Source organism: Dermacentor silvarum, chromosome 11 (assembly GCF_013339745.2).
Source record: "Dermacentor silvarum isolate Dsil-2018 chromosome 11, BIME_Dsil_1.4, whole genome shotgun sequence".
NCBI classification, from domain to species: Eukaryota; Metazoa; Arthropoda; class Arachnida; order Ixodida; family Ixodidae; genus Dermacentor; species Dermacentor silvarum.
Window position 1 is genome coordinate 92,476,192 of NC_051164.1, and position 26,070 is coordinate 92,502,261.

General features: G+C 47.7%; 1 protein-coding gene across 1 annotated transcript in view; it reads left to right on the forward strand.

The window, feature by feature from the left end:
• Positions 1-26,070, forward strand: part of LOC119434113 (uncharacterized) — a 247,470-nt gene that overhangs the window by 95,218 nt on the left and 126,182 nt on the right. The window contains exon 3 of the mRNA XM_037701433.2: positions 15,514-15,563. The gene's annotated coding sequence lies outside the window, so the exon portion shown is untranslated. The remainder of the gene's footprint in view (positions 1-15,513; positions 15,564-26,070) is intronic.

The window sequence follows — 26,070 nt, forward strand, 5'->3', positions numbered from 1 at the left end:
CCTGCGGACTAGACACACAGGCGGTGCGCGTTGTACACGAGGAAATGCGGTAAAAATCAAAGCGCTTTCGATTACAGGAATACAAAAGAAAGAAAGAAAGAAAGAAAGAAAGAAAGAAAGAAAGAAATGCGTATTCTTACCGTGTATCGTTGAACGAGCGGCTTCCTTGATCGCGGTAGCGTCTCCTAAAGCGAAATGGCGCATCGGGGCGAAGAAAACATAACGGGAAATAAATCAAGCGGAGGTAAACGAACAGAGGCGGTAAGGTGAAAGTGAGAGCTCTGGTTAGGAAACGCGTACATGCACGGGGTAGTATATTGGCGTTGGGCACGCTATTTCGCAGACCCCTATACCGTCTTCCTCCGCCGCCCTGCCTTCGCCCCCCCCCCCCCCAAAAAAAAAAAAAAAAAAAAAGAAGAGAGAGAAAGTGGCGGCTGTCGTTTGGCGCGCGTGGCTCCTCACTTTTTGCGGCTGCTTTACGGCACGAACAAATGACTCCGATGCGCAAAGTCGGCCGCCGCCGCCATAGGAGCCTCCAAGAAAAAAAAAAAAAAAGAAGAAAAGGCAATGCCCCGAGGCAAGAGGTATGTGCGGAATAGGGTAGGTTAGCGCGTTGGTTGGAGGGCGGGGGGGGGGGGGGGGGGGGGGGAGGAGGCGATATATTCTGGCCTTCCCAGAAAGAATTTACCAAGCACGAACGAACGGACGGAAGGTGGTGGGGCAAAATTAATTGCCCGCCAGCACACACGGCCGCAGTCTCGGCGCTTCGCCACCGAGTGGAAAGCTAGGCGGCATACAAAAGGGGGGAAGGGGGGGGGGGGGTGCCCAGGCTATGGAGGCCGGCTCTGCCTAGTCGCTGAAGAAAGGAGGGGAGCGCGCGCCGGAAAGGATGCATGCAGGCCGGACGGCGAGAATCGATGAAAAGCGACGCGGAGGGAGCCGACGGTGTTCAGCGCGCTGCTCGAAAGTTGTGTTTTGTAACTCCGTTAAAAAAAAAAAAAAAATACGCGCGCTGAAACAATTTGCACCTTTGTACGAAAGTATTGAGCCGGCGGTGGCTTTCAGAGCGCTGAACGATGCGAGGCAGCGTTATTCGACCACGATATGTGGTCGCTCGGCACTGCGGCAGCGAAAGGAGCAGCGTACAGGCCTAACGAGGGAACGGCTCCGCTTTACATTAATCAGATTGACCGTATACACACTGGAACACTTTACCCTCATCGAACAATGTTGGCCCCAGATTAGCTCTGTTTCGACTAGAGCACGGCGACGGATACGGCAGGCGTCGATAGACTTGTCTCGGAAATACTTTGTTGCAGACTAGTCGGTTCTTAGTTAAGGAGCGTACATTGCGCAATATACAAGAGCGGAAAGAAAGATATATAGGACAGATCGCAAAGATACGAAACTGCACTCTGTCCTATCTTTCTTAGCACCCGACTTGTATCTTTGCGCAGTACGTTATTGGTTCAGGATTTGTCGCGTTTTGTGTAGCCCAGTAGTGAGTGCGTTGAATAACCAACTGCAAAGAAATATTGTACCCACCGGGGTGGCTCAGTCAGCTAAGGCGTTGCGCTGCTGAGCACGAGGTAGCGGGATCGAATCCCGGCAGCGGCGACCGCATTTTCGATGGAGGCGAAATGCAAAAACGCCCGTGTGCTTGCGTTGTAGTACACGTTAAAGAACCCCAGGAGGTCAAAATTAATCCGGAGCCCTCCACTACGGCGTGCCTCATAATCAGAACTGGTTTTGGCACGCAAAACCCCAGAAAGAAGAAACAAAGAAATATTGTACCGCGTAAAAAAGCCTAGTTTTAGATAGTGTAGGTACATACGACTCCCAACGTTGAGAACCAGCGCGGTTGCTCGGCATCACCTCCGGGATCAGGTGGCGCCCCTGGTTGCCCATGGTGCTCTGGAACATGTCGGAGGCAACGTGTTGGCATGTACGTCATTATCCGCCAACCGCCAGCTGCACACGTCGTCCGCTTAGGTGCCATTCAAAGGCTGCTAATGAGAAAGTTAGATAATTACAAGCCCTGAAGCTTTGCCAAGATTGATTGAATAGTACACAGCACTCATTTATAATCGACTTAGCCAAAGTGAAAATTTGTTACATCGACCTTTGGGCGTTTTGTGGGCATCATCTAGCGATAAGAAATGCAACTCGTCGTTTTCAGTCGCAGAGTTCCGCATAGCACTAGAACGAGCGACAATGACCGACCAACAAAGAGAGAAAGAGAAGTTTCTCAAAGGAAAAAGAAATGTAGTGGTGGCCGTGCACGCGGGGTTACGTATCGAGGGGCGTAACAGACATGGGTACATAGGTGCGGAAGAAGCAACAGTGACCACACCCGCACAAGCACGCGGAGATAAAAGTGTTTCTCAAAGAAAGGAAAAAAAAAAAGGGCAAGGAGATAAATGAATAAAGGAGAACCGTTAGAATGACTCCGTAAAGCCATATGCGCATTTGGTCTTCGAACACCGCCGGTCTCGCCGGGTCATCAGAGGCAGTTCTTTCCTGCCATCGCCGCGCCCCTTTCTCTCGATGCCGTCATCACGACAAGACCGAAATCGTCTTTAAATGGTTCTTCGATATCGCCATCACGCTGCCGGTTTCACGCGTCGAAACGGGAGCATCAAGACGGAGCGAAAGGAAAGCGATGAGAAACGTGCTTCACGACCGAGGTAACGCTCGCCGCTCGTTTTCTTTCACTCTTTCATCTCTTTGTGTATGAGTGTGCGAGTGTGTGTGTGTGTGTGCGTGTGTGTGTGTAAGTTTGGCGTTTTGTCATTTCGGAGGCGATTGGCGGAGCCGGGGAGGCGGAACATTTCTATCCTGCACATGTCGCTCGTGTCGAAGAGATGACTCCGTGGGCGTTGGTTTCCGCTGGGACTTTCGAATCATCCCTCTTTTTTTTTTTTCGTTTGCATTTCGCTTTGGCGCCTTTAGGTCTGTTCCGTTAGCGTGCTGTTCCTTCTCCGTTTTTATGACCATCTATGACCCTTCCCCGTGGGAACGGCATATATGTGCGGTCATGCGGTGTTAGGGTTCTTCCGCCGTATATGCTTTTGAACCGCCTTGAACGGTGGTGGTTCCGGCTCAGGTCTTTTCCCAGGGTGGAAGCGCTTCGATCGAGCTAGGCCTATAGTTGTGCTCCGTGTTACGCCGCGGACCGCAAGCGAGGGAATTGAGGAAAGCGCGGGAGGCTTGCAAATGGCAGTTCAAATGGTAATTTACTTATTTGGTTTGAAAACATATATAAAAAGAAAAAAAAGAAAGAAAAGAAAGCAAGTAGCAGGCTGGCAACTGCCACCGGAAGGGGCACAGCGCCTGGCGGGCACATCGCCTGGCGGCCGTTTCGGAACCATCAGGAAAGAGGGGTCTGAAACGGAGATATATGAAGCATAAGAAGAAGCAAACGAAAGTGGAAACAAAGAAACAGACGACAGATCTCAGACTAAAAAACATTCGACCACTGCCATCATGCTCTCATAATTCGATCAAGTCAGACGGAGCCCTAAGGTCGGCGTTATTTTTTTTTCTTTTTGTTTAGGTTGCAAAGGTCTTACAGATTGGAGATCTGGTCGTGTAGAAATATTTATTTATTTATTTATTTATTTATTTATTTATTTATTTATTTATTTATTTATTTATTTATTTATTTATTTATTTGGTTTAATGTACCAAAGCCACACCTTGACTCAGAACGTCGTAGTAGGTGTCCCGGGATTTATTACGGGCCACATAAAGGGTTATATATATTCAAACCATCGTTGCAGCTTTCCGCTTCCATCATAACGCGGCTGCCAAGGACGGTAGCTGAGCGCGTGATCTAAGAAGCTGGACGCCAACCTAGCCAACGCGAGACACCGCAAGGAACAAATTCGAATCTATAGAACTTTCTTTTTTTTCCCGTTCTCGTTATTGCTGGAGTGGGGAGATATGAGATACAGCTTTGAACGACCGCATTTCGAGGAATGGTCAAGCTGACGAATACCACAACCAAAGCATGGGCGGAAGCCAAGAAGATGATTTCGCCGCGTGTATAATGATGAAGTGTGAGGAATGCATCGCTGAGAACGTAATAAAGATTTAGATTTGGAGACTATAGGAAAAGAGGACAAATGGCACTAGAACTCGATGGAAAACGGACGGCAGGCTAACGAGATCGCCGAGGGAGGAGAATAAATGACTGAACAAAGATAAGGAAAGAAAGAAAAATACTCATCAGGTTATACGACCCACTCTTGAACTTCGAGCACATTTCCCAGAATCAGAGGCGTTGCTGGACCTATGCACACACGTAGAGGCAAAAATACTTCCCATGGCTTTTATCTTTCGGCGTTGCGTTGTACGCTCGTCTTCAACAGTGAGCCTGCGCCCGACTTTCTCACCCCGGAATAAAGTGAAAGATAGCTTCTCACCAATACCAGCAATTCGCTCCGTACTAGTTAACGATTGACTCCTTATTTCTATATATTATATTCTTGTTTGAAATAGCACAAATGCCCCAGTAACCTCTACTGTACACGGGTGTTATCGCCATAGCGGTACCACCACGTTTCCTGGCACGCTCCTCCAACAAGGCAGGTCGGTTCAAAAGTGGCTCTTTCCACGTGAAACGGCGCATGCCAAATGGCACCGTCGCTCGCAAAGCGAAACCTCAGACGGGCTCAGATGCAGTGCAGGTCACGGCAAAAGGTTATCACGGGTCGCCGGCTACGCGGGAGAGCCGATAGAACGAGGCCTGTTGTGCGCTTCCGTGTAGCGCTCCGATCGACCCAGCTTCCGTAGTCTTTTAAAACAAGCGCGCTTTGATGCGCTGCGCGCGGCAAACATTGATTTCGTGCACGAACTCTCCTCAACTAGCTCGACGTAGTGCTGTTTCTGGTTTCCCTACACGCCTTAAGGAAGAAACAGAGAGACGAAATGATCGCAGCGCTGAGGGCTGCAGGGCGCGGCTTGTCTTACAGGTGAAGGAGTGTCGCGTTCCACGGATAATCTTCGATTGGCCACAGTGGCCGCTTCTTCTACACCAGGACGGCTCTTGTCCGTCGCAGTCGAAGCGAGTGGGCGCTCCCCATCGGGTCGTCGGAGACAACGACTGGTCTGTGTCAGCGTCTTTTCGCTATCTGGAGCCGGGAACACGTCGACACGCTTGTCTCTCAGTCAGTGGGTTTAGGTGCTCTAGACCCGTTCCTTTTCCTTCTCTTTAGCTCACTGAGAACTGCCCCGCGCCTTGTCAGCGTGTGTCTTCTTATCTCGACGAGGGCGATACGCTTTATTACGAAGCGCCGTGTCGATGTCGACGTGTACCCTAAAGTATCTTTTTTTTTTTTTTTTGGCCCAGTTCATCATGGTTCACTGAGTGCTCTGAAAATGGGGTATCCGCCGTAAGTCATGCCCTCTGAGTGACCTTCTTTGAATAGCCCGCTTCCTTCATGAGTGCAGTCGCTACCTTGGCGAGGTCGCCTTCCGGTCAGGAGATGTCGCGGACTAGCAGTCGTCCTACGAAACCTCGTTGCTTCGGACGCCTGCTCGTATAGTTGTTCTTCTAGTAGCTTGATAACGGCTGAGCTCTCTGAGGAGACACGTTCCACACGTGTCTTCGTGTTCCGATTACACGGGCCTGTCTAGAGATTCTAGATTGTGCGCCGCGACACTCGGTTTGCTCTGCCGGTCTGCTTGCAGCGATGATGTAGGTTTATAGTGTATATATATATAGCCGTTCAGCAATAGAAGCTATTGGTTGCGTCGCTTACATTGAAACCTGCGGCGCATTCGTGACTTGAATTCGTTACAGCTTAAGGCTCATTCACACTAGACCGACACGACACCGATTGTGGTCTGCCGAGTGTTGGCGACAACAGTTTACAGGACGGAAAACGCTGTGGCCAACGGTTTAAAGGAAGGAAAACGCTGTCGCCAACAGTCGGCAGACCAAAATTGGTGTCGTGTCGGTCTAGTGTGAATGAGCCTTTATCGGCACCTCTGGCGCCTAAGTTGCGAGCGGGCTGTTTTCGCCATAGGGTATCTACTGCAGCACCGCACAGTTTTGACGTATACGTCTCGAATAAAGGTTGACGGGGTAACAACTATGCGTGCAATAATGATAAGTATTTGTGTTGTTGGGTGGTTGATTGGCCTTAAAAAGACGGGTATTCAAGATCTAAGACTCCATTGTTTCTCTGCCATTTTTCTTACCATTTCATACAATCTATATTATTTTATATTTTAGTGTGTTTTTTCCCCCTCTTAAACCTATCACGCGACAAGCTGCCGTGTATGCAAAGAAATCTGCGCACTGTCTACTTGCGCCTTCGTCTTTCTTACTGCCATTCTTGTAGTTATGCACCACTGAAACAAGCAACGTATAGCGGAGACTGATAATTTATAGGCCACAGGCAGTTTTTACCAAAATCTCCATACACAGCGCAGACCCAATAATTGTATGCGCGTACATCTTTACCGTCGTTTACACATAGCGACAATGGTACGGGGAGTAAATGAATAGGTAAGTATGAGCATGGGCTATGAATCCAAAAAGCAGAAGCACGCTTGTCTCCTACGAGGCTCCCCGTGTCTCCTCTACAACTGTTCCTGCGCACGTCTATACGTTTATAGCACGTCTACGCTAGCCTGGAACCCTCCGTCCTCTTGCAGCGTGCCAGGTGTTGGCAACACCAAGCCGTGCGACGACGCGTCATCTCTGTCACAGGATAACGACAATTCCTCTATTGACACAGCGGGACCGTTGCGTCCCTGTCCGGTTCACAAGCACGCGCGGCCTCTGACCGTTCAGCGACACCCGCGAACGAGAGCTCGTTAAATGGCTTTCGCTTCCGATGTTTGCGTGTGTGTACGCCTCACCGCCGCTGCAGCGCTTGGAGTAGACGGGCCATCCATTATACAGCCGGCCTTACGTGTTTTCATAGTCGAAACGTGCGCCTCTCTCTACTCCTCGCCACGGTGAATGCAGTGCAGTGGTTGGAAGGATACAGACCGCGTCAGCCTGCAATGCGTGCCAACATGCGCCGTATATAAAAGTAGATGCGTTCATTTATTGCGACGTGTGGAGACCTCTTGATGGCCAGTAGCAACGCGCTCCATTGTGTGGTTGTATGGCCGGTGGCTATATGCCTAAAGTATGTGGTTATACAGTATATGTACACATTTCTGTCTATAAAAAAATCAAAGACTACCTACTGATACTTCCTGTAGGCTGTCTATTGGTGTTATATAGTCTTTATGAAAGAAACCAACGGTCACCATGTGCCATGATCTCGTAGAATCCGACATGTTTCCCATGTGATCGCGAGGGGTTAGAGAGATCGCGCGAAGCACAATCTCATCACGGGTGTTTAATGGCCATTGCAGTCATGCGACGGATGGCTGTTTATTTGCAGACTGCGGAGGCTCTGCATATAATACAAATATGTATAAGTCCGCACGTTTATACGAGAATCCCTGCAGAACATCTGTAAATACACGGGCCTACATCTTTTCGAGTCCGTGTGATGTCTGATAGCCTACGAGATGTTTGTACTCTGCCCGCAAGTGTGCAGCACTTTCACGCTATTAGTTATACCTCATGGAGCGCTTTCTCTCACTCTCTCTATAGTTCACGGGATATCTCTGGATTCTTTATACTTCGTAAGTGCTTCTATACCTTTGTACGCCGTCTGTTGAGAGACACCGGTGTTGTCAAAAAACTCTGTACACATGTAGCAGACGCCAGGACAGAGCTGTTACTCTTCTTACGTTTTATTAGGCACTACTGAAAACTCGCCAACCGTTCCTTCTCAGGGGCTGCTGACAACGTTCATGTATTCTTTAGACATCATGTAGACGTCTGTATCCAACCGAAAACGTTAATTCTCAGCCGAAGGCACTGCATAACGCGTGAGGTCAAATCGGCGTTTTCGTCATTACTGCTGTTATTTCAAGATAATGATCAAACCGTGCCTTTTGAAAAGGAGCAGTCGTCACGACATTGCGGCAAGAAGAATCTGATTTAATTTCATACCGGAGAATTTAATACGCATGTGTTGACAAGTGTGCGCTTCGAACACCCCGACGGTATGACCGCGGCGTAAAACACACAGCGAAGCCATTACTGAGAAATTGTCGCCTGCGATACGCCGAGCCGTCGAAATTCGACTCGCCCAAAGTTGCAGCGGATTCTTGTTATGTTGTTGTGTCGGTTTTTTCTGGCGCAAAGGCAACTAAGACTACCTTGCGCCAAAGGCAGGATTATTCTCATTCTAGAACACCACTGAACGACGCGACGTTGCTTTCGTGCATGTAACGTTGCACTTTTTACTGCCCCTCCCTGACACGAAGCTCTCTTCAAACTAGGTACAAGCTTTGTTCGAACGGCAACTAAATTGCAAACTCGACAAACAACGCCAGCGCTTTTTTCTTTTTCTCTCTGCGGACTACAAACAGCCTCTCCAAGCCTCATGTGTAAGCGAGTGTTCACAACACTGCACAGTACTTGCGAACTAGTGTATACAGTCGCTGGCGACACCCACCAACTGTTCAAAGAACCGGTCCAACAGTTCGTTACTCCGGCGCCTCCCCCCCTCCCCCGCCCACCTCCTCTCATTTAAAGAAACACGGCCCTTACAGAGAACAGTCAAGCAGCAAAGCGTCTTTGACAGCAGTTTGGAAGTCTGACAGAAGCCGCTCAGAAACAACGACTGCTCTCTTAACCGCAGAGGCTTGCGCTTTTCGCCTTTTTATCCACCCGTTGCGGCTTGCATGCAAAGCACTCTCGCTCCTCTCAGAGAGGAGCGGCGATAATTAGGCAGCTTTTAGAAGGGCGCATTGTCGCCCGGGGGCAACAGGCTTGTAAAAGGGTTTCAACGGTGGTGAACGCGATGACACCGACGCCGTTGCGAAGCTCCTTCATTTCTTTCTTTCTTTCTTTTTCTTTCTTTCTTTCTTTTCTTTTCATTTAGGTTATGACGACACGCTCATGTGCAGTGCAGAAAAAAAAAAAGGAGAAGAAAGGGAGAGAAATCTCTCTCAATTGAAACGCAGATATTTCTTACAGCGTGTGTAGATATTTGCCTATACAAGCTGCAGGAGAGTGGAGAGACGGGCTAGAGTTGTTATAGATCCAGATGCTATTGAAGCGCAGACTGACAGTCACAGCTAACCTAGACGCACCAAGCGTTTACTAAAGCCTGTTTATTCAAACGAGTAATATACATATACATGCGATCTGTGAAGCTGATATAGAGGAGGTGTACGAAAAACTAAAACAAGGGCAAAATAAAACATGACCTGAGTCACGTGCCTCAATCGTGCGATTGCTGAAGACCCCCCCCCCCCCCTTTTTTTTTTAAATTATTAGTAAGAATAACTGCAGCGTGTGCATAAATTGTCAGTCGATATCGTTGTTAAAATGCGAATTTTCTCTTTTTGACGGCACATTATCTATGCCAGGTCTCATTTTATTTTCTCACGCCTCTTTGTTCACCTCCTGTCTGTATGCTTCACCCATACATACAATTAAATATTCCTCGTTTGTATCAAAAGATTTTAGTAAGCGCTTGTTGTGTGTAGGTTTTCTGTGTCTGTTTACGTTTCATTATCATCGTTATCACGCTTCATTATCACTCTGCATGGGGAAGGAGATGAGGAGAGCTGGACACAGTGTTCCATGAAATAGAGAAGGCGAAAAAAAAAAATGCACCAGTAGAAAAAGACCTGAAAAAAAATGTAACTTGGTGTTCACATGCAAAATGGAGTTCGATAAGTTACATTCAGACTGAAGCCAGAAAGAAGAGTGTATAGACAAGCTGAGTGCAGCGCTTCATTCCAGGCTTTCGCGAGGGTCCGTTTACACTGGCGGTTGCGTAAACGATTTCGCATGAGTAGCTTCCGAGCGGAAAGGGCGAAGTAGTGAGATAGATGCTGACTTAAATTAAAGGTTAGCCTGGGTGTGGGCAAGGTAGGGCATTTTTAATGTAGTGCACTTCTACATTGCGTCTAAAATGAGCAAAAGTGTGCAGAAGGAACTGTATAGGCTACACGAACATTACCGAATCTGGTCGTAGATTCAGAAGCAACACTGTATGTTATGTCCATTCGGTCCTTCCTTCTCTACATAAACAAACGAAGCGTTCAATTGTCTTCCTCGGGGCTGCAGGTTCCGAGTTTTCGAGCATAGAAACATGGGTCTAAGTCCTGATGTATCGGCGGTACTTGGCCATCAAAGTTCGAGACGTCGAATTCGAGAAAAGAAAAGCGTCGCGGGCTCGGTGAAGACGAAATGGTGATGAACTTTACGGCCGCGAAAGACGGAATGACATGTGGTGAACTGGTCTACCGTATGGCAGAACGCTGCGCACTTTATAGTTCACCTTGCCGTTGTAGTTTTTTTTTTCTTTTTTTTTTACAGCAGTAGGGATAGAGTTACTGGGCGTTTACACGAAGGAACATTGGGCAGTGTTACTTGGGCAGGACACGCTTTGTGAACAAGCATACACGGTTGGGTGGCTGCAGGTGCTGTGACCACCGTTTGAACAGGTTCGAAAACTTCAACGTGCCAAGAAAGTATCAGCGCAGGAGTACATGCATCACGTTTTTCTTAGTTTTTTTATTGTTTTATTTTGTTTTTAATAAACACCAAGCCGTGTTCAAGAACATTTCAGAGGAGAATGAGGTACATAAAGAGGTCATACACCATACGGCAAATGCTACGAAGTGAATCACTCTCTGACCAATTACGGGCAGTCCAGAAGGCCCGCGATGTGGCTGAAGGGCTTGGCCTGACAGTCCCAACGTGGGAGCGGCCCGCGTCTACCCAGGGTTGACCTTCAGGACTCAATAAAGTTCTCCATACCATATCATTCCATACCATACCATACCATACTATACTGAATTGTACCTTGAGAAGCTGGAAAATTCGCGCGTTTGGTACATTCGGTAACGAGCACACGTCGTAAGCGTACATAGCACAAGCGCCGTAGAAAACAAACGTACCACTAGGAAGAAACTTCCCAAGCATTTTGCGTCATGCATTTTCCCTCGTAAGAACTCACTATTGCAGTATCTCTGTGGAACGGGCCTGCATGCTTATATTTAGTTTCATACTGACGTTACGCCGCCTGGCAACCTGAAGCGAAAAAAAGAAAGAACGCCATGTATGATAGACGGCGATGAAAGGATGTTTTCGATGCTGCACTGTCATCCAACGATCCATGTAAGAATATCCATTAGCTTAAGTGTTTACTTGTTGTGCGAAAGAAGCTAAGTGCACAGGCACAGACTCTCACATATAGGCATTCGTGTTTTGTGTAGATTTTAATTAAGTCTGCAATATTATTTAGCTGCAGGTTGAATGACTAACCCCCGTATTCATAAATGCGCCTGAACTTGAAGCTCATGCTTGACTTGGTGAGAAAACCGCCTGGCGCGAACGCGCTGAAGCAAACGCCACGAGCCTCTTGGGCACGTTCACGCCAGTCGTCATCTAGATCAAGTCAAGCATGGACTTCAAGTTAAGGCGCATTTCTGAATACGGGGCTAAAGTTCTGTCCGTCCGTAGTAGTTGCGGTGCCTGCGAGTCTGTACGAGTGAGCCATCTGCCACTGACAACGCTTTCGTGAATTTGTGCGTTCTCTTAGAGGGTACAGATCCGGTCGATTTGCCAGTGCAATCTCCCCTGCGTCACTTAATCTCGCGAAGTCTGATTTGCTATTTCTTATCGGCGTGACTTTTGCACATAAGCGTTCAGATTACGCGTCCACCGCTGCCAGTCTGAACAGCACGGATATACGAGAAGCTCATAATGCGGGGGCCTTCTACAGTTGGCTCCCTCTGAGAACCTGGTCTCAGAAAACAATAACCTTTAGAGCGCGCTACGTTTTCTGCGTGGAACCTGTCTCGGCTTTCAAGGGGCAACTGTTACGCTGGTTATTTCTCATGCAGACGCCGCAACCTCGTCTGCATACGGCCTGGTAAGTCCCTTGCAGTCGACATTAGTCTCGCAGCAGGGACTCCGCCATATGCTTCGAGGTATTTTGCTAATATTATTTAGGCGAAGTCGGCAACAGGAATTCAGTGCTGCGCCCTGCACTCGTCGATGCATAAGGACAACGACCAGCAGTAATATGTTTATTTGAAGTGCCTGTTTCAGTCCACACGGGCACGCCTACGTCGCATGCACTGCACGTCCTGGGCCCAACGTCCGCGCATTACACAGCGAAAAACCATTATGTCCGCGTTGCTTTTGAATCTCGAACTCGTCGCTGGAGCTATTTATACGCAGCTTCCGTATGTGAAAGCCGGTGCGTCGCCTGTAATGGAGAAAAAGAGAGAGAGAGGGACCGATTTCGCTGAAGGTGACCTGTGGCACCCTCTGTCCACTCGATCACTCCGCTAAGGAGTAACAGCGTGACTTGCCCGGTTCTCCGCCTTGTGGCTTCGATGGGGTGAACGCACCTTCAGTGGTCAATCGCTCAAACCTCGCTCGAAGGTTCCATGTGCTTACTGTACAGCCGTCTTCGGCCGGATGCAGCGTCTCTCAACGCAGTGATGGAAGCTGAGCTGTGAAGTTCAATTAGGCCTCGAACCAACGGAGTATTGGGATCGATTTCATCGCTCATAAGCCGCAGTTATTGTTTATTCATTCATGTATAGGGCGAATTGCATAATCACGCGCATGCGCGCTCACAGTTGAAATCGAATGACCGAAGCTTTATAGTTAATAGAAATAGAGATTCAGCCGTCTGGTTTCTTTTGGGAAGGGTTTAACAGCGCCCCTGAATGGGATGAAGCGAGCTTTAGGGGCGCTTTCCGCTGGGCAATTATTCTACCACTAAAAAGAGCTGCAGTGATGCTCTTACAAGAGCTCTGCGGTGTGCACCCGACACAGGTGCAAGATCACCTCGGGGCACTTTCCTAACTGTTCGGGGTTGCACCCTTGAGTTATTCTCTTTCGCATTATTTTCTTCTCCTGGAAATCGCCACAAGTGGCACAACTCCATCGCTTTGACAGTACTTTCGAAGCTCTACACACGTATACAGCTTCGAAAGTGCACGCTGAAGTCTCGCGTCCATTCGCCGCGCCTGTAGCCACGCCTGTCGCAGTTTTCTTGCACGTAGTCGGCCATTTACCGATGATTAGAGAGCTTTAGCATAACGCAATTTCGCGCTGACGCTGCACCGTTCGTGTTACGGTGAACGTAAATATACGGCGGCCGCCAGTGAACCTTGGGCTCCTCGGGTAAGCTGCGATGCTGTGTAGAGAGCGCCACTGGGCAATTACGACATGCTAAAGCTCCCTATTACCATGAAAATGCCGTGGAAGTATATCACGCAGGAGCGTTTTCCCCGACGACGAAGAGGGCGCGTGCTGAACATAACTGATGTTTCGCCTAAATGCCTGCATCTCGTGCTCTTAGGCCACGCGCGCTAAAGGAAGCACGCGCCGTGTAATCTCAAAGGTGATTGGCTCCTTGCCTTAAAAAAAAAGAAAAAAAGAGGGGGAGTGGGAACGGCCCATACGCTCACGTCTCTTTGTCAAGTTCAAATTACAGATTCGCTCTCCCGCTTGATACGGGCTATATCTTTACAGGAAAATTACAGGACTGATACTTCTCGGGCAGCAGCAGCAGCAGCATCAGCGTTTCGTTCTCCCGAGAACACCCTGTATATGTACAAAACCTTCTCTTTATGACGCCGTCAGGAGGTTATTACGTCGCGATATGAAAGGCGGCGGCGAGTCTGCGATGCGCGCGCCTCCGTCGTATACACTAGCTATACTTTGCATTTTTTTGTATACTTCTAACCATGCTTGCTTCTTATCTCTTTCTTTCTCTGTTTTTTCTTTTCTTTTCATTCCTTTTTTGCTCCTGACTCCGTTATAAAACCGGTTGTTGCTGGGAGTTCAAAGCGGCTGTATACTAAAGCCGCTAATAGAAACGATCGTGCGTGCGAGCTTGCGCGCGCACGTCAGAGCGTGCCATTCCCACGTATATAAGAAAGCATTAACGCTTGGAAATTAAAAGGTTTATACATGGCCTCGCGTGGCGCTCTCTTCGCGGATGATTGACCGCTTTGCAAAGGAAGGCCCTCCGCAAACCTGCAGGCCTGCGGTGTTTAAGCGAGAAGAAAATGTTGTTCTTGCCTCTGATATTTTTTTTCTTTATTGAATTTTGTTTTCGCTCTTGCCTTCTAACGAGGGTTGTATTTACTGCACGCTCTGTTAGTTGAGTTCCGGTTATATACTGCTATTATACTGCTATATATGCGTAGTTTTCCCGTAATCACAGACCGTGTTGGTGCCGGGCCTGACTGCACGGTCGTATGACCATGGAACTATCTTTAATAAGAGCGCGTTTGCAACTTCCTCACTGCGCCTAATTAGCGCTCATACGCGTCCGGTTACCCAGTCAGGCAACAGGAAAAAATAAATAAATATGTCTATTCTAGACATATATGTTCTAGAAATATGTCTTCGTTTATGTACTGCGCGATTTTCGCGCGAATGGATTTTTCCCCCACAGTCATGGATGGTCGATTCAGGAATTCACGTCAAAAGCCGGAGTTGGGATGCAGACTTTGTGGTTCAGTGGTTTATCACTCTGTAATAAGACGGCATAACTTAAAGATCTTACGTCGGAAGCACGAGTCGAGGCAGGCTATTTGTGTAATATGACTACGAACGCTGGGTCACAGAACGCTGGGCTGTGGTCACAGCTACTTGGTGTGTTTCTATCGCTCTGGTTGCTTATCTAGCTCATCTTGGTAATGATGGTTTTACGCCGGCAGTTATTGGTGGTTATTTCGGAAGGCGCCGTGTCAGTCCATGCATAACCTGATATAAACTTAAGATATCGAAGCAAGGAAGGCAAGTCACTAACTGCAAGTAGCCGTTCTCCCCTGCCGCTATTCGACCGGAAAAACCCATTTTTGGTGGCACCTAAAAGTGTTCTGGTGCGCGAGCGACATTAAGGGATTTGAGGAGTAATTGTTAGACGAAAAAAAAAAAAAGAAAACATATAGTTGTGGTGATGTATAGTTCAACTTGTCATAGTTTTGTCATTTGTGTCGCAAAGCTTAGAAAGAGCAACTGAACAGCGCGTCGCCGAACGTAGAAGGGTCTGGTACAGAGAGCTGTCCTTTTCTTTCGTTCTCGTGTCCTTTGTTGCACTGTTAAATCTGCTCGTTACCGAGATTACGGCATGCTTATCCTGAACACGCCGTTCGCTTCTCTTTCAAATAGTGCTAGAAATTCCTGGTTGGGGTGCCTTGAATGGATGCTACTAGCTTAATGCGTCTTCCTTCAAGATCGTTTGAGGTTTGCGCATTACAACAAATCTTTCTGAATGTTAAGCCTGTAGAAATGTGTCCCCATTATTCGGGTTAAGTCTCACCGTGGCAGTACAATTCCGCCCGACTGAGAGCATGCTGTATAACGAAGTTTGCGATTACAGTAATGTTGCTTATTTTTGTTCGATCTTTGCTTATTCTTGTTCTGTGTGTTTATTTCAGGTGCTGCCGACATCTCGGCCGCCAAAGTCTATCGACATACACAACTTCAGGTGAGTAGAGAACCTGTCGCATTTGTTGTTATGTGTGGATTTATTCTTAGAACCAACTGCGCTTTAGACGCGACGTGGCCGGTTTCTTTATTTTTCGACGACAGGCTTGTTTGCGCTGTTCAGAGCCTCTTCGCCTTCTAGGAGGAAGCTTTTCATCCACCCCTGCGTTCTGTTAACTCAATAGGTCGACGGAAGCTGGATAGTTGGCTCTCCGTTTCTGATACTACACACTTGAGCTGTGGTATAAAAGTTGGATAAACAGGAGTAAAGTGCTTCAGACAGGTTGGTCGACGTTTCAATAGATGGACCGATATTTCTCAAAGACGGCCTCAACATCATTCGATTATTAGATTTAACGGGTTAGTAGAGTGAAGTCACGTCGTGTCAGGTAATACTTGAGCTAAGTATTTCACAGACACAATGAACACACCAACGCGTGTCTGCGTTGGAGTTGCGCTTCCGCTATCTGCAAAGTATTTACTCTGATATGAAGTTAACAATAGCCACTGTTGCTTTTCAAAACAACAGGGCCTCTTCCATTTGTCTTCGCGGACTGCCCAGGAATGGTCGAGACGTTGCTTTCAGCAAACGTGAGTGTTGCCGTACGCAGCTACACGGGCAGACCTGGACCGTACGGGACGACAAACCTGAGTGGCCTAGTGCAAGAATCTGACGAGGATTCGTATATTCATCGACAACCAACAACCTAGACTTCGCTTAGCGGTAGCCCCAGCGTTTACGGGCGGCTCTACGAATACATTCAGCGTCCATTTTTCCCCCGTAAGGAGCTATAAACAATTTAAGACAACTGCTCAACCTGCGCAGGTGCGGGCTCTAACATAGCCGGGACCCCTGTCTGTTGTCACATGGGTTGTAATATCCGTTTCCTAGTAAAAATAAGTTGATGACTAGCCTTCTTTCTGTCCTGTTGCTTTCGATCCTTGTGCGGTGGAAATGTTTTGTGGAAATTTTAGAAAGGCTGTGGCCAGCCTTGGTGCTTTCATATCCATCTTGGACGAAGCCCCTATCATAAAGGACGCTAAAAAGTGATTCAAAGAGAAAGTGTGCGCTACCCGCATTAAAGATACACTAAAGTCATAGTAATTTTTTCTTGTATCATGTGCATTTTTCATATCGATATAGTTACTTACTCCGGCCACACTCGCGAAGCGACTGAGACCCTGAATGCCAACATAGTGTTCGAACTAGTCCGTATTCAAAATCACTAAGGGTGTGTATAGCGTGAGTGCCTTTCTTAAAAACGCATTGCGAAGAGCGTTCTACAAAAACCACATCATGGCGCGCCCATAAGAATCAATGTAACAAAACTAAAAATAAATAAATAAATAAATAAATAAATAAATAAATAAATAAATAAATAAATAAATAAATAAATAAATAAATAAATAAATAAATAAATAAATAAATGTCGCCTTTTGCAGCATGCGACCAGCTTGTTGTTTCAGACATGGAGGAGGAAAACAAAACATTTTGAAATAATTATTATAATTGTATCATGCAGCGTTTTTTTTTAACTTGATCGTTTTTTTTTTATTGAGCAGCTTAGCTAACGTTAGCAGGGACGCACGATATAACAAGCTAAACCTAACCGAGCACTGATGCGAGTGTAACAAATGCCATATGACCATTGAGGAACAGCCAACCCAACGAAAGATCTTAATTGCCAAAAAAAGAAAAGAAAGAAAACGAAAATGTTGCACCCGATTGACAGCGTCGACATGCTTATTCCCAGGGAATCCACTGCGTGCTGCAGTTCTATACACATTCTTGTGACAGTTTTCTGCCCCGCACATAATTCCGTACAGCACAGATGTAGTCGGTTCTTGAGATGTCTCGAAAAATACCGAGAGAACACGCGTGTTCGCGTTTGTGTGTGCTTGTGTGTATGAATATCAGAACGACTGAAAACTGAGCGAGCTGGTAGGGATTCATGTTACCAAAATAAAGGCGTGAAAACACCGGCACCAGAAGCTGCTGTGTTGTCCTCTTCGTTCCCTTCTCGCGTCTTTGTTTCCGCGCCTGCCGTTTAGCATACCTGCCAGTGGTCCCAAAATTTTCGTAAAGTTTACGAGTTTAGGCTCGTTCTACGATTTTACGAATGTTGCGTCAGTACTGAGAAAAATTAATTTTGTTCGCCAAAAAGGTTCCGCGTCGTCGGTCCCTAACATTCAATTGGACGTTTTCTAGCAGTGAAAAGATGCAAGAGGGGTACTTGAATCGATGAAGCTCATATACGCAAGTTCCCGAATCAGGCAATATCCGCAACAGCAAATTCGCTTAACAAGTTACTGCGATATTAAAATGTCGCAATTTCGCCTGAAACGCGAAGCATTGATTGCGATAGCAAATTAGTAGATAGCCTTACGAAGTAAGGAAAGTAAGGATAGTAGTTTTATCGGCCGTATACTGAATAAATTAACAAGCATGCTGTGACGCGCGCGCAGGAAGAAAATGAAAACATCTCACTCAATGACCGCGGAAACTCGCTGTCAAAACGCTGGAGTGAGGAAGCGTGGCGGCAGCAGCGAGCGAATTGACCTTCGTGCTGCCTCTTGCTTAAACGCGAAGTAAGCGGCGAAAAACGCAGCGCGCACGAAGCTATCGGCACTCGGCAAACTATGTCCGCATCGCAGATCGCTGTCAAGATAAGGCCCACGCGGCCGCGCCATACGTAGCAGCCGCCGGAGTAAAAGCCCCCCCTTCCCCCCTTCCTTTCCCCCCGGTACCTTGCGCGCGGCGAAAGACGGCGCGCTTCCTGCCCGCTTTCCTCCCTTGCGCGCGCGAGACAGCCGCCATCGTTGGCTCACCCTCGCACGCTTTCACTGGCACATACAGCATACAGCGCGTGGCGACGATGTTATCGCCCTTGGATTTTATACGGAACATCACGGCGACGGCAGAAATGTGCCTGGAGTGTCCATATAATTGCTATCGCAATAATATTTAAAACAATGTGCTTGTCAATGTGAATCTTGAAACAAGGACAGTGTGAAACCAGGTAAGCAAAAGACTTGTTGCCCCCCCCCCCCCCCCCGCGCATTTCTCTCCTTCCGCGGTGTCGTGTCCGCAGGATGTTATGCTGTTTAATGTTCATAGGTTGGCAGGTATGCTTTTACTAACATGAATTTTGTGTATATGTGTGCGCTCTTTCGCCTTGTGTATCTGTGCGTGCGTGCGTGCGTGCGTATTTTTCGGTGGTGGAGTGGATGGGCGGGTGCGTCCATACGCGTGCAACACTTTTGCAGCCGGATCTCGGCTTGCATTCGTGCTGGCGATTGCTCCGCCCATCCTCGCGTGCCTACGGACGACTACAAACAGAGACGCAACGACGTCGAAGGCACGCAGCGTTTACCTTGCGTAAACATGCGCGTAACTTCACTGCAGCAGTGGTCCCCGAGAAAGTGGTCGCCTCGCGGCTGGGCCATTAGTTCGAAGCGCGGAATTTGGGTGCAGTGAAAGTGAAAGGCGTGCGTGCCTTTCTTTCTTTTTGTTCACTCAATTCCTGTTGTTTTTTTTTACCGGCGTCGCCGCCGCCTGTCCCGAAGTGGCCCAGCGAGGTTCTCGATCAAGCCAGTGCGTTGCCCCTGGTCCAGACTCGTTTGCTCGTTTGCTAGGAGATTATTTACAGCTGTGGTGCTGGCGCAGCCTAGACGTTCACGTTCGGACGCAACTTCTGGCCTTGCGTCTCACCTGGCGTGATACGAAAGTCGAAAGCAACTGCGTCGCGTGGTCAAATGTTATTGAACGCCTGGCATTCCTGGGGTCAGTCTGGACTTCTTTGTCATCCTTTGGCAATGTCAGCCCTAGAGGAAGCTTAGTGAGAGAGAGAGAGAGAGAAGAGAGGAAAGGCAGGGAAGTTAACCAGACGCACGTCCGGTTTGCTATACATAGCACTGGGGGAAGGGGGTATATGGACGAAGAGAGAGAGGGGGGAGAGAGATGCACAGTTTCGCGCACATTTGAAGGCGTGCACCCAGTCTAAAAAACGGTCGCCAAGACCTGCTGACTTCAGGTACTGCAATAACGCCTTCGCGGCTTTATGTGCCATGAAGCTAAAACCACAAATAATCAAGCGTGGTGAGATTTATTCGAGAGAGCACTCCTCTTGTGGGAAGTGGTGAGGGTAATCTAGCATGCCTTTGGTAATCTATAGCATGTCTCGAAGATATATTCCAGAGTTCAAAGGCTCTATCCGTATAGCTTATACAGTCCTCCTTTGCATAAGAATGTACCTCAAAGAAACTCGGGTAAAACTTGCATCGACACAACGAAGGTTCAATTAAAGGATTTCCTAATCGATTTCGTACTCTCGAAATTACCTGTGACCGCGACAGACATGCGATATACTACAACGTAAGCACAGCGTGATGTACTTATCCTTTCTGCTACATCAAGCTGTTTTAAGATTCCGTGTGCGTCAGAAATAAACTGCACATAAGCCGCATACACAACAGTCATGACAATAAGTGAGAAGGACGCCGAAATCTGCAAGGATGAGAGGAAGTAAGCTGATGCAAGATAGTGGTAATCGGTGACCTTTCGGATAGGCGTTCGGCTTTTCAGAACACAATATAGACATATGATGCAACATAAAAGGTATGTTAAAGGTGCTAAAGGCACACTCAAGGCGATTATTTCTTCAACATTTACACTTGAGTTTTCTTGCTTCAATACGTTTGGAATAGCTACGAAGGAGCTTTACTGTACCTGCGACTTTTTAAATGATTACTGGCAGATATTTTGGAAGTCATAAAAGCTCCACCACACGTTTTCCTTCATTCATATACCCTAAAGGCCCGTTCCGGCATTAAAACGTAAAACGATCATAGTTACCAATACATGAACGTTGGTAGTCAACACATATTAATTTGATAATAAAATTGGTCTCGAAACGCGAGACGTCATCAACATTATTGTGACGTCGTGACTCGGAACAAAATTCCCACACATCGTGCAACAATAAAGTTAGCTATGGCGTAGTTGCTGATAGTAAATAAATAAATAAATAAACACGAATGATCCGCTCATTTCGTCTAACTGCGACGGAGTGAGCCACTGCATAGTGACGTCGTGACGCGGCCACTTTTGCTGTAACTCTCAAAACTGATTCCTAGAAGGACGTGTTATAAGTATAAGTTATTTTGGGCGCGCTAGCACTTGCCACTATATTTTGATGTGGGTTAGAGGGCTCGAACCTTTGTTTGACGAAAACAAGACATGCAAGTCGGAAATATCGTGTCGGTACACTCTTAACGCTTTATTTACTCCTTTACATCATCGGTGCACAGTTAACGCTTCTATTTACTCCCTTTACCTCATCGGTGCACAGTTAACGCTTTTATTTACTCCCTTTACCTCATCCGCACACTTTTAACGCTTCTATTTACTCCCTTTACCTCATCTGCAGCATGTTTACCAGCTATTAGCGGAATTCGAAAACTTCTATCGCGCTAGCAAGTATACAAGCGCTACAGATCATTACAATTGTGCGCGTGACCTGTCGACGCGCGAACGCGAGCGATCAATACGCGGCGCGGCGCATGCGAATTCATCTTCTTCGCAGTGGCGAGTTTTGCTCGAATCGATTTAAGCTTCGCCAGAGCACCGAGTCTGCTACGGTCATTAGTGCCGAACGATCGCCGCACGCAGTGCGCTCCTGCTCATTTTGTTTCGTCGAATACACCGTCGTCCCGGCGTAGCTCTGTTCATATATACACGCTGTGTAGATTAATACGCCGAATGGATTGAGCGACTGCGAACAAGCGAAACAGCAATAGAGATTACTTCGCATAAATGAGCAGTGGTTGTCGCCGAAGCCCACTCTGCACAGTGCAGCGAATGTGAATGCGTTTTTTTTTTTATCGATTGCAATTAAGCGCCTAAGGTTTGCTGTATGGCTAAGGCGTTCTGGTGCAGAGCGGGAGGTCGTGAGTACGATTACCTGCCGCTGGGTCCATTTTCCGATGGGTGGGTAATGCAGACACGCTGGTTTGCTTACATTTAGGCGCGGAGTGGGGGGGATAAGGATGGGAACGTGACTGGTTGGCTGGGAGGTTGCTTGGAATCGTGGGAATTCGGTTAATGTCCTCACTCAGGGAAGATCACGCGTTCTACACAACTTGAGCTGCCGTATGGGCTACAATCGGAAAGTTGCCTCCCGCGTAGTTTTCTTCTCTCCTGAAACAGGACGAGTAATGGCATGAAAAGAAAAAAGAAAAAGAAACCACGTTGATACATGCTCGTATGTGACTCTGATGAGCCTTTCTGCTTTCTTTCTTGTTTTTTTTTTTCTAGTCGCTCTGTAGCCTCCCATTCCTACTTTGTTTCATTTGGTCCTTAAAAACCGGTACTCACTGCGCATAATTTCTTTCGCTCGGAAGTTGAATAGCGACTGGGCGCTTCATGTTTCCCTTCGATTTATTAAAACACGGTTGTGCAAGAGAGGGAAGAGCAAAGGAAAAAAAAAAGGACAAAGAAAGGATAGAGAAAACGCAGAAGGATGTCAAGATCGTTGCAAATATAGTAGCACGAATACGGGGGAACTGTCGCAAGCGGAACGAATTAAAGCCAGGGCTGGCCCGGACCATATATACTTATGCAGGAGGACAAAACAAGAAAACGACTCAAAAGTCAGAAAAGAGACTGCGCATACAAAACAAAGCGAGCGCACCCGACGGGCAAAGCTGTGGACTCTGCCGGACCGTGTCGCGAGGCGGAATTTCAAGCGACGGCCATTAATCGGGCTAATGCGAATAAACGACTGCGCGAGACGTGGTCGCTTAGCCGCGCATCGTGTGATCAATAACACGGTGGGGAGAACGAGAGAACGAGAGAGAGAGATACGAGCTGAATCCGACGGCGCGTTTCGGGCCGAGCTATGTCGACGCAGGAAAGAAATCGCGCGAGGTAGGCACATACATCCGAAAACGAGCCGATATATACACACCCAGCCTCACTCCAAGCGCGCAGCATTTGAGAAGCTATGCTCCATTTCAAGCGCAGCAAAGAACGCTACGAAGGCCAGAGAAACATTTAACATTGCTCGCTTTTGTGGGGAAAAAAATTGGAGGTACAATTTCTCAACTGTGCATGGGGATAGCTGGCTCTGATGCAGTTATACTTTCCCATATGTGTGCAGTTAGTAAGCAACAACCACGACCATGACAATTGCTACAACACCACCACCACCACCACCACCACCACCACCACCACCACCACCACCACCACCACCAACAACAACAACAACAACAACAACAACAACAACAACAACAACAACAACGATAAATGTCACTGACCCTGATCAGGTAAAGTCAGTCAACTGAAGAGCAAATGCTTCTCGCGCAGAAATTGTCTACGTACGACGTCGACCTTGCTCACAAATGTACTTACGAGAATACAATCAATTTTAAATTGTAAATTCACACTGGGTTTGTTTTAAATTGATGATATCGCCGTTGAATCCCTGCCGATGGGAAACTGGCAGATGGTCTGATTACAGCGAATCAGTTCATCTTAATGAATGAATGAATGAATGAATGAATGAATGAATGAATGAATGAATGAATGAATGAATGAATGAATGAATGAATGAATTCTGGAGGTTTTACGTGCCAAAAGCACGATCTGATTATGAGGCACGCCGTAGAGGGGGACTCAGGATTAATTTTGACCGCCTGGGATTCTTTAACGTGCACCTAAATCTAAATACACGAGCTGTCTGGCTAGTCGGCATGGTAGTAATTGCTTGAAAGTACCAACGTCGGCGAAACTTCATTTCTACGCGTAAATTTGAACTGAAATTTTGTTGTACTTGAGCCATACTTATCATCATGTGGTAGAATACCGGAAACTCACGCTTATATTTCGGTCTAGTCGGCTTTATCTCTATATGTTACCGCGCTTCAATAAAACGGTTGAAATAAAAACTTGAAATTTGGCGAGTCTGCATTGTATACACTGTACTCTTATTGCGATAGCCAGAGAGCATCCGCTTGGAACGTTCACCCTGATAGAAGCTTATCTCATTATGTCAGCGTCAATTTCTTGATAAGCTGTTACGCCTGTACGGCCCTCGCGAATTACGGGGGCGGTGAGATGCATGCATCGCAGAAAAACGGGCGCGTGCGCCGCGTACACTAAGTAGTGTCTATCAGAACGCGACTTCATTGCTTCTGGAAAGCCCTGCAGCTTGCACGTCACCGCACGGTTTTGATGACGCAGCATCTCCTGCGGGATCAATACGAAAAAAGAAAAAAAAAAAGGGGGGGGGGAGGGAGACGAGAACCTAGAATGAGGAAGAATGGCCGGGTATATACACGACGATGAAGCGGTTTTGGCGCGTCGTGCTGCCGAATGAAATTACTGCGGCCGGACGGAACGCGGCGGCCTCGGGAGTCGTATGTGTATAAAACGTCGCTGCGAGGAAATTGTGAGTGACGTTAAACGACCCCCCCCCCCCTCCCCTTGCCCTTTCCGACCGTGCTGCTGGACTTCACCGGAAGCCGCCCCCCAACCGAGTGCGGTCTTCCCTAACAAGAAAAAATGGCTTCCGTAAAAACATCTAAACGCCTGCTATCGGGGCTATTCGCGGACGGCGTACAGGCGGTTCCGCCGGCCGTTAGAGCTAATGCAGAGCGCAATTGAGGCCTAACGAGGACCGACGTCGGTATACATGGCCAGAACCCCTGCCGTGACAGGCGCTGTGTAGCGCAGAGCCTGGGTGTGGGCAGAGATAAAGAGCAGAGATGGAATCTGATCCCCGCGCACCGCTCTCTTCACTGGCATGGCCGCACAGCGCATGCGCGGGGGGACTATGCGGCGGTTGCTGCAGTGCTTACGGGAAGTGGCGCCGAGGTAGTGTCGGTGCCGTAGGGTTCCAGTCAGCAGTGATTCCCAACAGTCAACGGTGGCCTAACAAGGGTATGTCTCTGCAGCCCACGTTTCAACAAGCGGACTTCGCCATAAGCGAGATCGCACCAGCACATCAGTGCGACGCGATGGCGAAGACAAGTACCCTTGGCGAAACGTTGGTTGCCAAGACATTCCCTTGTTAAACTGATGATGATCACTTCAAGCATGCGTTTTTCGTTTGAATTCACGCCTTGTTTGCGTGTCTACGGTCAAGGTGTATTCGTCAAGAAAGGGCTGCGCCTGTTGTATCCCCAAGTGTTGCTTTGAGATGTTAAACACTATGAATGAATGAATGGTACAGTAGAATGCAGTGGTTTGAAGTAGGGTGCAGTGGAATGCAAAAAAATGAAGAGAAAGTGGTAAGACAGTGAAGCACTGTTATGGGACCTCGTGGTATAATGACTTTTAAAACATCATTGTATTTACAGAACAGCTGCTGAACAGAGCGGTTGGGTACATAATTACAAGTAAATTCAGGAATTAAATTTAGAATTGAAAAAGGGTCAGGAACAATAAAATGTATAAAAGGACCAGAATGAATTTGTTTAAAGAAATTGCGTGCCGGGGCGTCGCATTGTGACATACACGGAGGAAACCAATGACACGAGTTTGGCAATGGTAATGTTGGCTGGAAAGCTTGTCAGCGGACCATTATGGTGGCGACATGGAAAATGACGGCCCAGGAGCACGTCATCGTGACACTGGAGGCGATTTTGCCGCAGAATATTCAAGTTTAACCGAGGTGCGCGGAGGATAGATCACTTACATTAGGCCGGACAGCGATTTTGCTGGTGTCGTTCACGTCATCGCCATGTCGGTCAACCACGCTCAATCATTTGAATACAAGTGTCCGTATCTGTAAGTGTCCGAGTATGGTTCGCATCGTATACTCAGTCCCGAACACCACAGCATGCGTCGCAATTTTCGTTTTAGTGCAAGATCGTTCCTGACATTCAACACACGACGTAAACGCTCTCGTGTAGAGACCGGCTATCGCTACTCAGAGTAGCGTGCATCTTGAATCTCTACTTTCCTGTCACTTTACCTCCCCCTCCCCTGTCTCCCCAGCGTAGGGTAGCAAACCGGATCTCCCCATCTGGTTACCCTCCCTGCCTTTCCCCTTTCTTCTCTCTCTCTCTCTCTCTCTTGAACCGGCTTTTTAAACACATATTAGGCTCTTGTGAAACATGTGACGCAATTATTCACCGCCTTGACAAAACCCTACATTGGTTCAGTTGCGAAAATAAATACGTAGCGCAAGCGGAATCCATTTTATCAGCAAGAAGCACTTACTTCCTCATTACCCTGCAGCTGCGGATACGCGAAGGCGAGCTTTCTTTGTATTTTTCTTTTCCCCGCACGGCCGGCGCCGCCGCTGCAGCGGATGCGCGGGGACCAGAGCCACCTGGTGGCAATGCAAGGATCCCGGCGGTGGTGACGCGCGCCTTTTCCGCTGTGATTAGTTGGCCTATTCAGTGACAAGAACATAGCTCCATGCACGGACACGAAAACCCGGCGACGTTCGCAAAGAGCAGCTTGGCTTTTAAAAGGGGTGCATGCCTCGAAAATTTCCCGA